Source organism: Ranitomeya imitator, chromosome 9 (assembly GCF_032444005.1).
Source record: "Ranitomeya imitator isolate aRanImi1 chromosome 9, aRanImi1.pri, whole genome shotgun sequence".
Lineage (NCBI taxonomy): Eukaryota > Metazoa > Chordata > Amphibia > Anura > Dendrobatidae > Ranitomeya > Ranitomeya imitator.
The window spans coordinates 123,285,452-123,301,670 of record NC_091290.1 but is presented as its reverse complement, the minus strand read 5'-3'; positions in this window follow the sequence as shown (position 1 = coordinate 123,301,670).

Genomic DNA, 16,219 nt, shown 5'->3' with positions numbered 1-16,219 from the left:
CTTCTTTCAGGTCTAGTCATTCGTAATGGTGGCAACAAGCCAACCTCACAGTACCACACATCTGAGCTGTTACAGGTTCAGACTCATTCCCTTCTCTGCCTTCTTGGGCCTTTTATAATTCCTAACTGCCTGGTGCCTCCTCCAATCTCTTCCCTGTGGGAACGTGCACTTTATTCTTCAGTTCCTGCTAATGCAATTCTCTCTGCTTTCACTTTTCCCATCATCCTTGACCAGCAGATGGCGGTGTTCACTTACAGACACTGTTAGGCATTAACTGTGTGAGTCTTCTCACTTGACTATCTCCTTACATGACCAACTTCTCTATTCATTGTCTATGGGACTGCCGAAAACAGGCAAGAACAGAAAAATTCAGCCCACTACTGTCGGCATTAATGCAGGCCCCAGAGTCAAATTGCTTTCAATCAGTAAATTATCACCTTTCCTATGGGTAGGTGACAATTTGACCTTTGGTTGATTCTCAGTATAGGCTATCAGTATTTAATAGGTGACTATCCTACTAATGTAAAGCCCCCCACCCTAAAGCATTTGGATAGGACTGAGCTCCAGTATCGGAAGCTATTCAGTTCTATCTGCATTTCGACCCCTCCATCATGTAACCATTCATGGCTTAGAAGCAAGCTCAGACCGATACTGTTAAAAAATTGGTAGCGTCATCTAAGCCATGCAATCCCACCAGGCCTTAGTCCCTGGTGTCTACTGCTTTCCCCTGCGATGAGGTAGCATTTTGTTGAGGAATTCCCATGGCACATGGGGGGTCTTCGGATAGCCCTTGTTGCTGCCATGTTGGTACACCTGTGAAGCTCAGCCGCAGGCTGTGCTCCATAAGAGTTCAGGATTTTTACTATACACTGAAATACTATGGATCTGCACTATAAAAAACAAGTGATCAAATGCTCAGAGGGGACTAAAAACAGAAGAAAACAAGTTTCCAAAGTAAAAAACAAACATTTGAAAACCCTTCCATTTTTAAAACAGTTAAAAATGAAGAGATCAAAACAAAACAAACATATTCAGCATTGCTGAGTCTGTGGAAATCTAACGAAATATACCATAGTTTAGGCAGTACGGTAAACACTGTAAATAAAAAAGGCGAAAATTAGTTTTTTCCGTCTTTTGGTCACCACATCTACCACAAAAAAGGAAATAAAAATCAATCAAAGTATAGTATGTACACAAACATATGGGGTGGCTAGGAGATTTGCTCGGCCTTGCTGGGTGCTGGTGCCATCCCAAGTCTCTCTGTTTTTCTTTACATGTTTATTGGCCCCCCATTACACACAATTGGACGAACCCGCAGATGTCGGGGAGACTGGCCGACATCCTAATATGAAAGGGGTCTCTCAACTCTCTAGGCAGATATCGTAGGGGGAGATAAGCGACCCTTTCATTTTTCAGGAAATAAGTCGCTGCCAGAGCAAATTGGCAGCAGCTTTCTCTGCTCTCCCACTTTGAAATGACCTGAATGTTCCCTCAGGGCAGTCAGACAATGTAGCGGACGATTGAGCGCTCAGACATCACCTGTCATGTGTTCGGGGGTCTTCATCCATCTGCAGTGAATACGTTAGAAATGAAATCTTTTCTCAGTTCCCTCCCTACACTTTTCCGCTATCTCTTTGCTCTGCGTCTCACACGGATCATGCTGTGTTTTCTTCCTGCCAATATCTCGGCATTATTTGTAACATGACAATCACACAGAGTTCAGCCCAAACCACGGAATTAATTTGATTTATGCCCCGAGACAGATTTCAAACAAGGACTCCCAAGATGTAAATTAAATTAATGTATTAAATACGTAATGGCCGGGTACGGCACATGATGACAGAAAATACTGGTGTCAGCAGTCCGTAATAGAGAGCTCATTGTGAGACGGGAGGAGCAGGAATATTACAGTATGTGCTGCACAGAAAACACTAAAGACGCCATCAATATAATATAGTAGTTTTGTCTGTTCAGCTACTCCAGAAGGAGCAAATAAATAAGGAGTTTAAGTGTGGTATAGTATGACATAGGTATATGTATGGTATGGTGCAATACGGTATGGTAAAGGTAAGGTGTGGTATGGTATATCTATGGTATGGTGTAATACAGTATGGTATAGTTAATGTCACGTATAGTATATGGTAGAGTACGGTATAGCATGGTATAATATAGTATAATAAGGAATGATATATTATGGCATAGTATGTATGTTCACATTGGCCATAAAACATAGAAAACCTACAAGAGAAAAAATAAGCAAAAACCCTGCTGTAAATACCGTATATACTCGAGTATAAGCCGACCCCCCCCCCCAATTTTGCAACAACAAACTGAGAAAACTCATTGACTCGAGTATAAGCCTAGGGTGGAAAATGCAGCAGCTACCGGTAAATGTCAAAAGTAAAAATAGATACCAATAAAAGTAAAATTAATTGAGACATCGGTAGGTTAACTGTTTTTGAATATCCATATTGAATCAGGAGCCCCATATAATGCTCCATACAGTTTATGATGGCACCATAAGATTCTCCATATTAAAATATGCCCCATATAATCCTGCATAAAGGTTAATAATGGCCCCATAAGATGCTCCATAGATACATTTGCTCAATATAATGCTGCACAAACGTTGATTATGGCCCCATAAGATGCTCCAGAAAGATTTTTGCCCCATATAGTGCTGCACAAATGTTGATTATGGCCCCATAACATGCTCCATAAAGATATTTGCGCCATATAGTGCTGTACAAACGTTGATTATGGCCCCATAAGATGCTCAATAAAGATTTTTGCCCCATATAGTGCTGCACAAATATTGATTATGGCCCCATAAGATGCTCCATAAAGATATTTGCGCCATATAGTGCTGCACAGACGTTGATTATGGCCCCATAAGATGCTCCATAAAGATTTTTGCCCCATATAATGCTGCACAAATGTTGATTATGGCCCCATAAGATGCTCCATATAGACACTTGCCCCATACAGCGCTGCACAAACGTTGATTATGGCCCCATAAGATGCTCCATAAAGATATTTGCGCCATATAGTGCTGCACAAACGTTGATTATGGCTCCATACAGACACTTGCCCCATTTGGTGTTGCAGCGATAAAAAAATAAAAAATCACATACTCACCTCTCCATCGCTCAGGCCCCAGGCACTTTCAATATTCACCTGACTTTGTTCCGGCGCTGCTCCATCTTCGGCGTCTTCTGCACTAACATTTAGGCCGGGGACACACACAACGTATAAAAAAACGGTCCGTTTTTGGCGGACGAGAATCGCACAAATGTTACCAAAACAGTGATCCGTGTGCAGTGCGAGGATGCGATTTTCTCGCATTAAATGATCCGTGTGACATCCGTGTGACATCCGTATGGCATCCGTATGGTGAGATTTTCTCACACACTTGCAAAATGAGCAAATAATGGCTGAGCCTTTCCTGTCACCTGCCCAATGCCTGAGAATTTCTCGCAAGTCACACTGATGGTCCGTGTGCTGTGCTATTTTTTCTCACCCCCATAGACTTTCATTGGCGATTCTCGGCCGAGAAACGCTGACAATCGCAGCATGCTGCGATTTCACTCGGATCCTGAATACGGCCGAGAAAATATCGGATGATGGGAGCTGCCCCATAGATTAACATTGGGACGAGTGCTATGCGATTTTTTATCGTATTGCACTCATCCGTATTACGGTCTAGTGTGACCCCGGCCTTAGGCAGAGAGCGCGCACTAACCACGTCACCGCGCCCTCTGACCTGAGTGTCACTGCAGAAGACGCTGAAGACGGAGCGGCACTGGAACGAGGAGAAGGTGAATATCGCGCAGTGCAGCGCTCCCCTCCCTGTTATACTCACCTACTCCTGTCACAGTGCAGTCCCTGCTTCCCCGGTGCCGCAGCTTCTTCCTGTAGTGAGCGGTCACCGTTACCGCTCATTGCAGTAATGAATATGCGGCTCCACCCCTATGGGGGGTGGAGCCGCATATTCATTACTGTAATGAGCGGTACCATGTGACCGCTCAGTACAGGAAGAAGCTGCCGGCGCCAAGGAAGCCAGGGACCTGCAGGGACCGCGTCAGGAGCAGGTAAGTATAATTAGACAGCACCTACTCCCCCACCCCTGCTGACCCCTGGGTATGACTCGAGTATAAGCTGAGAGGGGGACTTTCAACCCCAAAAAATGGGTTGAAAATCTCAGCTTATACTCAAATATATACAGTAAGTAAAATACAAAAAGTGCCTCTAAATAACACAGAGTTTTTAGTAATATTGTTTTTTATCAAAAATAGCATAAAAGCCATCCCACCACGACAAGATAACTCTGATCGGGACAGTCCTACACTGTCAAATATTAAAAACCTGACCATGTGTCAATGTTGACCTCAGTGTGAATAAGGGCAGACAAAAGGACTGGGCCCAACCAGTGGAACACCAGTCTGGGGAAACCTTATATACAATTTCCAGCTCAGAAGAGGGAGGCCACATCAAATTGCAGCCTGATACAACTTCAGTGAAAATGCCTCGAGACAAGGAAATTATGCTCAATAGTGTGTGTGGCCTCCACGTGCCTGTATGACCTCGCTACAATGCCTGGGCATGCTCTTCATGAGGCGGCTGATGGTCTCCTGAGGGATTGCCTCCCAGAACTGGACTAAAGCATCCGCCAACTCCTGGACAGTCTGTGGTGCCAAAAGACATTGGTGGATTGTGCGAGACATGATGTCCCAGATGTGCTCAATCGGATTCAGGTCTGGGGAATGGGCGGGCCAGTCCATAGCTTCAAAGCCTTCATCTTGCAGGAATGGCTGACACACTCCAGCCACATGAGGTCTGGCATTGTCCTGCATTAGGAGGATCCCAGAGCCAACTGCACCAGCGTATGGTCTCACAAGGGGTCTGAGGATCTCATCTCGGTACCTAATGGCAGTCAAGCTACCTCTGGTGAGCACATGGAGGGCTGTGCGTCCCTCCAAAAAAATGCCACCCCACACCATTACTGACTCACTGCCAAACCGGTCATGCTGAAGGATGTTGCAGGCAGCAGATTGTTCTCCACGGCGTCTACAGACTCTGTCACATCTGTCACATGTGCTCAGTGTGAACCTGCTTTCATCTGTGAAGAGCACAGGGCACCAGTGGCGAATTTGCCAGTCCTGGTGTTCTATGGAAAATGCCAAGCATCCTGCACGGTGCTGGGCTGTGAGCACAACCCCCATCTGTGGACATCGGGCACTCAGACCATCCTCATGGAGTCGGTTTCTAACCATATGTGCAGACACATGCACATTTGTGGCCTGCTGGAGGTCATTTTGCAGGGCTCTTGCAGTGCTCCTCCTGTTCCTCCTTGCACAAAGGCTGAGGTAGCGGTTCTGCTGCTGGGTTGTTGCACTCCTACGGCCCCAACCATGTCTCCAGGTGTACTGGCCTGTTTCCTGGTAGCACCTCCAGCCTCTGGACACTACGCTGACAGACACAGCAAACATTCTTGCCACAGCTCGCGTTGATGTGCCATCCTGGATGAGCTGCACTACCTGAGCCACTTGTGTGGGTTGTAGAGTCCGTCTCATGCTATCACGAGTGTGAAAGCACAACCAACATTTAAAAGTGACCAAAACATAAGCCAGAAAGCATTGGTACTGAGATGTGGTCTGTGGTCCCCACCTGCAGAACCACTCCTTTATTTAGTGTGTCTTGATAATTGCCAATAATTTCCATCTCTTGTCTATTCCATTTGCACACCAGCATGTGAAAATCATTGTCAATCAGTGTTGCTTCCTAAGTGGACAATTTGATTTCACAGAAGTTTGATTTACTTGGAGTTATGTTCCCTTTATTTTTTGAGCAGTCTAATATAGGCCCATAAAGTATAATGAAGCCTCAGTCTAATGCAGCCCCAAATTGTATAAAGCAGCCTCCATAGAGTATAATGCAGCCCCCAAAGAGAACAATGCAACTCCCGTAGAGAACACAGACCCTCATGGAGCTTAATGCAGCCCCCATAAAGAATAACGCAGCCCTCATAGAGCATAACGCAGCCCCATACAGTATAATACAGCTCCCATAGAGTATACTGCAGCCCCATACAATATAATGCAGCCCCCATATAGTAAACTGCAGACCCCATAATGTAAAATGCAGCTCCATACAATATAATGCTGCCTCAGTATAATGTATCCCCATATAGTATAATATAGTCCCATTGAATATAACGCAGCCCCATATAGTATAAAGCAGCCCTATACAACATAATGCAGCCTCAACCAAAGAAGAAAACGAAGGAAGCAAATGTCAAAAGATAACAATATATATTTATTACATAGATGTACAACACAATAAAACAATTTCCACATATATAACCTAAATCACAAAAGATACATACTGTCCTCAGCGAGATACACATGCAGTATAGGACTGTATCACAAACGGTCGTGCAAGGCACCCTCACTAAGTCTCCAAAAACAATATAGACAGAGGCACAGATAGAAAAAACTGTTAGACGATTCTGGATATACGCGACCATGGGTCATACATAATAGGTAGAAAAGAATACTGCGTACCCAAAGAAAGCCATATAGGCTATAGGAAAGTAATTAGGTAAAAAGACCTATATAGCACAATGGCAGCTATCCTAATAAAGTGCAAACAGTGCTTAATATAGCAGCCATTGCTAATGCTATCCTACAGAGCCTACCTGTGCTCAAGGGGTAAATCCCCATATATCAAACAGCATATCAAAAGGAGAAAAAGATGCAATACATGACCTGTGTGTGCAGGGTCAGGTGTTTGTATCACAGTGTTAATCTGCTTGAGTTCTAGCTTGGTGCTTTGCTTTGTTTTCCATATGTATAATTTCTGCAGTTCTGGGACCTCTGGTTCTACTAGTCTAGTTTTTGTTTTCAGTTGGTTTCTGCAACTTCTCTGTGCCTTCTATTAGGAGGTGACCCATTTTTGGACCCAGTCCTTATATCTTTCAGGGATCCCCTTCCCCCTATCTATAGGTCTTCACTTGAGATTAACCTAGGATCGTTGGTGGGTCTATTTACTAGGAATGGGTCACCCACTCCATCGTAGGGTATCAGCCTAGCCATAGTGCAGGGTCAGTTTTCCCCTTCTGCCCTAGTCCTGTGTTGCAGTTCCGTAACAATAATGCAGCCCCATACAGTACAATGCAGCCAGATACAGTATAAAGCAGCCCCATACAGTTTAATATTCCCCTTATATAGTATAATGCAGTCCGATAGAGTATAATACAGGCCCATATAGTATAATGCATCCCCATATTGTATACGTTATATATTGTATACAGTGTAATGCAACCCCATATAGTATAACACAGCCCCATACAGTATAATGCAGCCCCACATAGTATAACATATCTCCATACAGTATAACATAGCCCCATAGAGTATAACGCAGCCCCATAGAGTATAATGCAGTCTCCATAAAGTTTAATGCAGCCCCATACAGTATAGCACAGCACCATACAGTATAATGCAACCCTATACAGTATAATGCAGCCTCAGAGTATAATGCAGCTGCGTACAGTATAATGCAGCCGCATATAATATAATGCAGCCAATATACAGTAGTATGATGCAGCCCCATACAGTATGATGCAACCCTATACAGTATGACGCAGCCCCATAAAGTATAACGCAGAACCCCATAAAGCAGGGGTGTCAAACTGCATTCCTCGAGGTCTGCAAACAGGTCATGTTTTCAGGATTTCCTTGTACTGCACAGGTGATAATTTAATCACCTACACAAATAATGAGATGGTGATTAAATTATCACCTGTGCAGTACAAGGAAATCCTGAAAACATGACCTATTTGCAGCCCTCGAGGAATGCAGTTTGACACCCCTGCCATATAGTATAACACAACCCCCATAGAGTATAATACTCCTTTTATATAGTATAATGCAGTCCAATAGAGTATAATACAGGCTCATAGAGTATAATGCAGTCATTTATAGTATAATGCAGCCCCATACAGTTTAATGCAGCCCCATATAGTATAACGTATACCCATGCAGTATAACATAGCCCCATAGAGTATAACGTGCCCCATAAAGTATATTGCAGTCTCCATAAAGTATAATGCAGCCCCATGTAGTATAGCACAGCCTCATATAGTATAACGCAGCCCCATACAGTATAATGCAGCCCCTTACAGTATAATGCAGCCCCTTACAGTATAACACAACCCCATAAAGTTAAATGCAGCCGCATACAGTATAATGCAGCCCCAATAGAGCATAACAAAGCCCAAATATAGTATAATGCAGCCCCCATAGTGTATAATGAAGTCTCGTAGTATAAATCAGCCCCATACAGTACAATGCAGCCCCATACAGCATAATGCAGCCCACTGGAGTATAATGCAGCCCCATAAAGTATAATGCAGCCACATAAAGTATAACGCAACCCCATAGAGTATAATGCAGCCACATACAGTATAATGCAGCCCCATAAAGTATAATACAGCCCCATAATGTAAAATGCAGCTGCATACAGTATAATGCAGCCACATACAGTATAATGCAGACTCAGCATAATGCAGACCCATATAGTATAACAAAGCCCTAATAGAGCATAACAAAGCCCCAATATACTATAATGCAGCCCCCATAGTGTATAATGAAGTCTCATAGTATAAATCAGCCCATACAGTACAATGAAGCCCCATGCAGCATAATGCAGCCCATTGGAGTATAATGCAGCCTCAAAGTATAATACAACTACATAAAGTATAACCCAACCCCATAGAGTATAACGCAACCCCATAGGGTATAATGCAGCCCCATGCAGTATAATGCAGCCCCATAAAGTATAATACAGCCCCATAATGTATAATGCAGCCTCATAATGTATAATGCAGCCACATAAAGCATAATGCAGCCGCATACACTATAATGCAGACACATACAGTGTAATGCAGACTCAGCATAATGCAGACCCATATAGTATAATGCAGCCCCAATAGAGCATAACAAAGCCCCAATATAGTATAATGCAGCCCCCATAGTGTATAATGAAGTCTTGTAGTATAAATCAGCCCCATACAGTACAATGCAGCCCCATACAGCATAATGCAGCCCATTGGAATATAATGCAGCCTCAAAGTACAATGCAGCTACATAAAGTATAACCCAACCCCAATAGAGTATAACACAACCCCATAGATTATAATGCAGCCCCATATAGTATAATGCAGCCCCATAAAGTATAATACAGCCCCATAATGTATAATGCAGCCACATAAAGTATAATGCAGCCGCATGCAGTATAATGAAGACTCAGCATAATGCAGACCCATGTAGTATAACGCAGCCCCAATAGAGTATAACAAAGCCCCAATATAGTATAATGCAGCCCCGATAGTGTACATTGAAGTCTGGTAGTATAAATCAGCCCCATACAGTACAATGCAGACCCATACAGCATAATGCAGCCACATAAAGTATAATGCAGGTGCAAACAGTATAATGCAGCCACATACAGTATAATGGAGACTCAGCATAATGCAGACCCATATAGTATAACGCTGATTTAATAGAGCATAACAAAGCCCCAATATAGTATAATGCAGCCCCCATAGTGTATAATGAAGTCTCGTAGTATAAATCAGCCCCATACAGCATAATGCAGCCCATTGGAGTATAATTCAGCTTCATAAAGTATAATGCAGCCACATAAAGTATAATGCAACCCCATAGAGTATAACGCAACCCCGAAGAGTATAGTGCAGCCCCATATAGTATAATGCAGCCTCAAAGTATAAAGCAACCCCATAATGTATACAGTATAATGCAGGCTCAGTATAATGCAGTGCCCATAGTGTATAATGAAGTCTCATAGTATAAATCAGCCCCATAAAGTACAATGCAGCCCCATACAGCATAATTCAGCCCATTAGAGTATAATACAGCCCCATAAAGTATAATGCAGCCCCATAAAGTATAACGCAACCCCAGAGAGTATAACGCAACCCCATAGAGTATAATGCAGCCCCATATAGTATAACACAACCCCAGAGAGTATAATGCAACCCCATATAGTATAACGCATCCCTATAGAGTATAACGCAACCCAATAGACTATAATGCAGCCCCATATAGTATAACACAGCCCCATACAATATTATGCAGCCTCATACAGTATAATGCAGCCTCAGTCTAATGCAGCTTATTAGAGTATAATGCAGCCCCATAAAGTATAATGCAGCCCCATATAGTATAACATATCCCCATACAGTAGAACATAGCTCCATAAAGTATAACACAGCCCCATAGAGTATAACGCAGCCCCATAGAGTATAATGCAGTCTCCATAAAGCATAATGCAGCCCCATATAGTATAACATATCCCCATACAGTAGAACATAGCTCCATAAAGTATAACACAGCCCCATAGAGTATAACGCAGCCCCATAGAGTATAATGCAGTCTCCATAAAGCATAATGCAGCCCCATATAGTATAACACAGCCCCATACAATATTATGCAGCCTCATACAGTATAATGCAGCCTCAGTCTAATGCAGCTTATTAGAGTATAATGCAGCCCCATAAAGTATAATGCAGCCCCATATAGTATAACATATCCCCATACAGTAGAACATAGCTCCATAAAGTATAACACAGCCCCATAGAGTATAACGCAGCCCCATAGAGTATAATGCAGTCTCCATAAAGCATAATGCAGCCCCATATAGTATAACATATCCCCATACAGTAGAACATAGCTCCATAAAGTATAACACAGCCCCATAGAGTATAACGCAGCCCCATAGAGTATAATGCAGTCTCCATAAAGCATAACGCAGCCCCATGTAGTATAACACAGCCCCATACAGTGTAATACAGCCCCATACAGTATACATCAGCCCCATACAGTATAATGCAGCCGCATACAGTATACTATCACATCATTTGTGAACTTTGAACGTAGGACCTCGGTGCTGCAAAGCAACAGTGCCGGACACTGAGCCACCATGCTGTCCTATACCCTACAATGGCATGGCATACCACTGTATGGCAAGGTATAGTATATAACCCCAATTCCAAAAGAGTTGGGACTCTAAGGAAAATGTAGTGAAATAAAAAATGCAGTGATTTGGAAATCTCATTGCCATGTTTCATTCACAACAGAAGTTGAACATTAGACATTTTTCAATTTCATTCGAAAAAATTAGCTCATCTAGACACTGATGGCAGCATCACATCTAAAAAAAAAAAAAGTTGGCACAGAATTAACAAAAGTCTGGAAAAGTAAGTGGTACTAAAGAAAAAAAGCTGGAGGGTCAGTATTCAAGTCACATGGCTAAATAGAAAGAGCGTATTAGAGAGGCAGAGTCTCTCAGGAGAAAAGATGGTCAGAGGTCACCAGTGAACAACAGTATCTAAAAATTATGGAACAATTTTAGAAAAATATTCATCAACTTGGGATTGCAAAGACTGAAATTTCCACCATCATAAGATTCAGAGATTCTAGAGATATTCAGGATCAATCAGAGGCCTGTCATATAGAATAGTATATTATGGTATGGTATAGTTTTCAACAAATTGTTTTTTTCACATTCTTTTAATATTTGTCCCATACATTAAAAAAAATTATATATATTATAAATTAAAATTCACCTGGTCTTACATGTCTGTTTCAATAAATTCTTATATTCTTCTTGAAATAATTCTCAATAACGTGTTTCTGGAAACTCTCTTGTTCCGAACGTTTTGTTATTCCACCTAGAAGGTTGTGAATAACTTGACAACCGGGTGTATTGATTTGCTTTGCCAAATGGGCGTGTCTCTACAGAGTCTTATACGGTTAGCTTAGATTGGACAGTGTCAGACTAAGCAGGGGTTCGCCCCAACTGGTAACACCCATTTGTCAATTCAAGAAGACATTTCTAGGAGCATTACCATGAACAGAGGAGCGGTGCATTAAAAAAAGATGATTCAGCATATAATGTGGGAATACAATTGTTCCCGAGGGTCAGTTGCAAAGAATCAAATACAGAAAAGAGGTGAATAATGGAGGGTACGTGCACACGTTAAGTATTTGCAGCAGATTTTTCAGGGTCAATTTGCAGGAAAAATATGGTCTAAAATATGGACTTTTTTTAAATCCGTTTTATGTGCACTTTTGAGCTTTTTTTCTATTTGTTTGCATTTTTTTGCCACTGAAAGAATTGAAATGCAAAAAAAAAAAAAGAAAAAAATGCAGCGTGTCAACAAGCCACAATAATTGGAAAAAAAAAATTAAAAGAAAAAGTTACAGCCCCAATGGCAGCACAAGGACGTATGTACCACGGAGGCAGACCGTGCGACTGCTATAGGCACTTACACACTACAAAGTCAGGAAGAGGCCGGCTCCCTGGGCTAGGGAACACATTAGTTTTACATACCGGGTGATATTACACATGACATTCCTATAGACAGCAAGTAGATTGTGTAGCTTTACATTGCCTTCTGGCAGAGCGGCTCCAGGTTAATGACGGTTTTAAGACAATAATACAATTCACATTGGATCAATACAATTTACTGCAGCTAAATACTAAAACTTAACAGTGCGTATCTTCCCTCCTTATGATTGGGTTATTTTTTTGGCTTTTGCTCAGAGTTACCGTAAGTATTTTTTATTTTTGTGGCTGCTTAGAAGAAATGTAAATGTATCCTACTGGGGCCTATAGGTGCTTAGTGTTAAGAATCCTGGGCCTAATTCGGCATGCGCCTATCTATGTTTAGGTGAAAGGGAGTACTGGTTCTCCTTGGTGTATTACAGGCAATGATCCATGGGAAAATATGCTTATTAGCTGTTGAAAAATGCATTTAGGTGGCACTAAAATTATTTTGTAAGTCCACGTCTGACCCATAAAAGAGAATTGAAACATGAGTAAGAATATTAGCTAAACTAGATGCCCATCTGTAGACATGACCTTTAGGGGCACTCGCACCTCATCAGTGCAAAGTAGGGTACTAGTTTCAGGGTAACAAACTATCGGTGGTACTTGGAAGTTTTCTTGCTTCGGAAGAGGACTGGAGAAGATTTTGGATATCTTTATCTACATATAAGGAAACGAAAGCCAGGACAAGGGGTTGGCAGATATCTTGGGCACCATGGGAGGGGGGGATGGTTAGACAGAATGATAGGAGAGCAGTATCATCTATAAAAAAAGATAGGTGATAACTTGTTGATCAGGGGAGGTCCGACCATTGGGATTCACACTGCTAAGAGGAACAGGGCACTTTTATGTCTGCCAGAATGGAGTGGTAGCACGGTAGCACACATGCTTGACCACAGTCCCATTCATTCCCTTTGCGGAGCGGTGCATCCCCAGATTATGAGGCCCCGACAAATGATGTTGGAGACTTAAGGATTGGGTGGTTGGAATTCATTCACCTGGTCCTTTTGGCAAATAAGCCTCTGCCAGATAATTCTACATGGACTTAGGATTGAACGGTGTAGGTGACGGCTCCTGTTTAGGGGAGTCAGGAGAGGTAGCTGTCGACCAATGGAGAAGAACTGTGAGAGCAGACAGGCCCAACAAATACATGGTAAGGTGGAGTATGTAGTAGAGAAAGAAACAATTGAGAAAGGAAGGGGGCAGAAGGCAGTTGCTTCAATTATAGGTATCATACGCATCGTCATTGACTCATGGCTGAGAGGTCTAGGTCTAGAATGCATACTTGGGGCACCAAGAAAACTTATCCTTCCATGGATCTAAAGCACTAGTTACACTTCCATGGTCACAGAGATCAGACAATTGGCATGGGTGTGGGGTATCTTAAAGTCTGGATGACTACCACCAAATGAAAATATCAAGATCGGAACCCAGTAAGATTCCCTATAAGGCTGTAATCAGACCAGCGTATGGCATCAGATGCGATATGCTAATGACCCCCTGCTCCAGCTCTGCTGCGAGCGGGAGCCGTGTGTCATGCTACTGTGCTGCGATTCTCTTGCAGGATCGGAGCACATCTGCGGAGGAGGTGGAGAAAGTAATTTCTCCATCTCCTCCATGGCCTGACTCACCGTATATCGGACTGCACTGGGGTGAAATCTGAGTGCAGTCTGATGTTTCACTAGCACCCATAGTCTCACTGCCACTCGCAGCATGCTGCGATTGTTCTCTCATACCAAATCAGCATGAGAAAAACATCGCAGATGTGATCTGCACCATAGTATAACACTGGGATGAGTGCTATGTGATGCTTTAGAGCAGGGGTGGGGAATCTTTTTACGCGAAGGGCCATTTGGATATTTATTCAATCCTTCGGGGGCCGTACAAATTCCGCCCACAAAGTGCATCATGACTCTGGCACTGGTTTCAGGACGTAATCTTTCATTGCATGCCCTTCAATGTTCAGTAGTGAACACTGCCGTGTATCTGCTAACAGAGCAAGAAGAAATTAATGAGCTTGTGGCAATGAAAATACAGCTCCTTGCCCAAGAATGCGGTCCCTGAGAATCTGCTCAGGGGCCTGATAAAAGATCACCGAGGGCTGTAAATGGCCCTGGGGCCTGAGGTTCCACACCCCCGCTTTATAGCATAGCACTCGGCTGTGTTATAAGTTAGTGTGACTCCAGCCTAACATTACATCTCCGTGTTACACAGCCAAGGAAACCAACATGGAATATACAGAGAATATAATTTTGTAGGAATTTCCTTTGGAGAAGGTGGTGGGCAAACATCCACCGGCAACAGTTTGACCATTCCTGCCACTCAACAGTGCAGAGCAGGTTTCGAATGGCTTTAAAATAAGGTTTTGACATAGTTTTGGGGGTGTTAAGGGTCACTCATTTGTTGAGCCAAACCCTGCCTTTCACTGATGAGAGGCATGAACCCCAAAACAATTGTTTGTAGATGGGTGCATGGCTTGGCTAATCATATTGAAAGGTCTCACCAGAACTTTCAAGGAACGTAAACTTGGTAACGCAAGGAACCTGGGACTCTCAATATGCTGCCCTTGTCCTGCCTTCATGATCTAATTATTCAGTAAGGCTTTGGTATCACTTTGACCTCAACAAGCCCGGAACTTCAGTGTTGACACAGTCAGTAAGTGTCACAATCGGTCAGTCACGTTGACGAGGTTGAAAGTGAAGGATGATGAAATGATTGTTTGGTTTCTAAAAATAAGAGGGATGTTCTAGTAACGTGGCTTTCTAAATGATACAAAATGACATTCAGAATCAGCTCTTGTTTCTTACAGAAAATCCCCCTTCATTTTTCTCTCGAGGCTTAGTCATGGTTATATGACTCAATAGGAAATAGGGTTTGCATGTCGTGGGCCATGTTTTGTTCAGCTCTTATTTTTTTTGCTCTGATGGACATTTTATACAAAGTCAAGACTGTGTAACTAAAAGCAGGTTTGTGTTCTGGTAATCTCCTCTTTATATTGTTGCATAAACAGGATGGTACAACATTAAAAATACGGGTCTTATTTTTTTCCCAGAAACGTCCATGGATTGTGGCTAGTATTCCAGTTCATCACCATTTCAGTGATTGAAGCGGAGGTGCAATACCAGAATCATCCCAAAAACTAGACGGGAGCAACTTCTAGACTCAAACTAATCCTTTGAGAAGAAGGCTATATTGGTAGAGCAATGTGAAGATTGTCTTCTCACATTGTGTTTGCTTCATTATACACGTTTTTGGTTGCGTAACTTGTTTGAGACCACTTTGACAGCATAGCCTTAAACGGCATCTATTGAGCCACCTCCCTAGTGTTCGGGTTCGGTTCGTCGAACAGGGACTTGTTCTATGAACACTGTCGAACCCCATTGAATCCAATGGCAGGCAAACACAAACACATACAAACACATAGAAAACACCTTAAAAGATGTCCAAAAGCTGAAAAACTGCTCAGAAGACACAACAAACACATGGAAAAGTCAAAACTACATATAGTCATTCGAAAAGAAAAGAGATGACATCCTTCATGTGTAGTGCGGGTTTGAAAACTATTTATCCCCAGACATGACATTTCTATAAATCCCATTTACTTTGCTGGAACTGTGTTTTTTGTTGTCCAGCATCAAAGCGCACCAAATATTCAATTTGGAAACTTTAAACTGTTAATATATACAATACAGTTCTGGCAAATATTTAGAGACCATTGCAAAATGTTTAGTTTGTTGGATTTTTATCTTTATATTTTTTTATTCTATTTACTTCTGACAACATGTCTACGAATTTCCAAGCAATACAT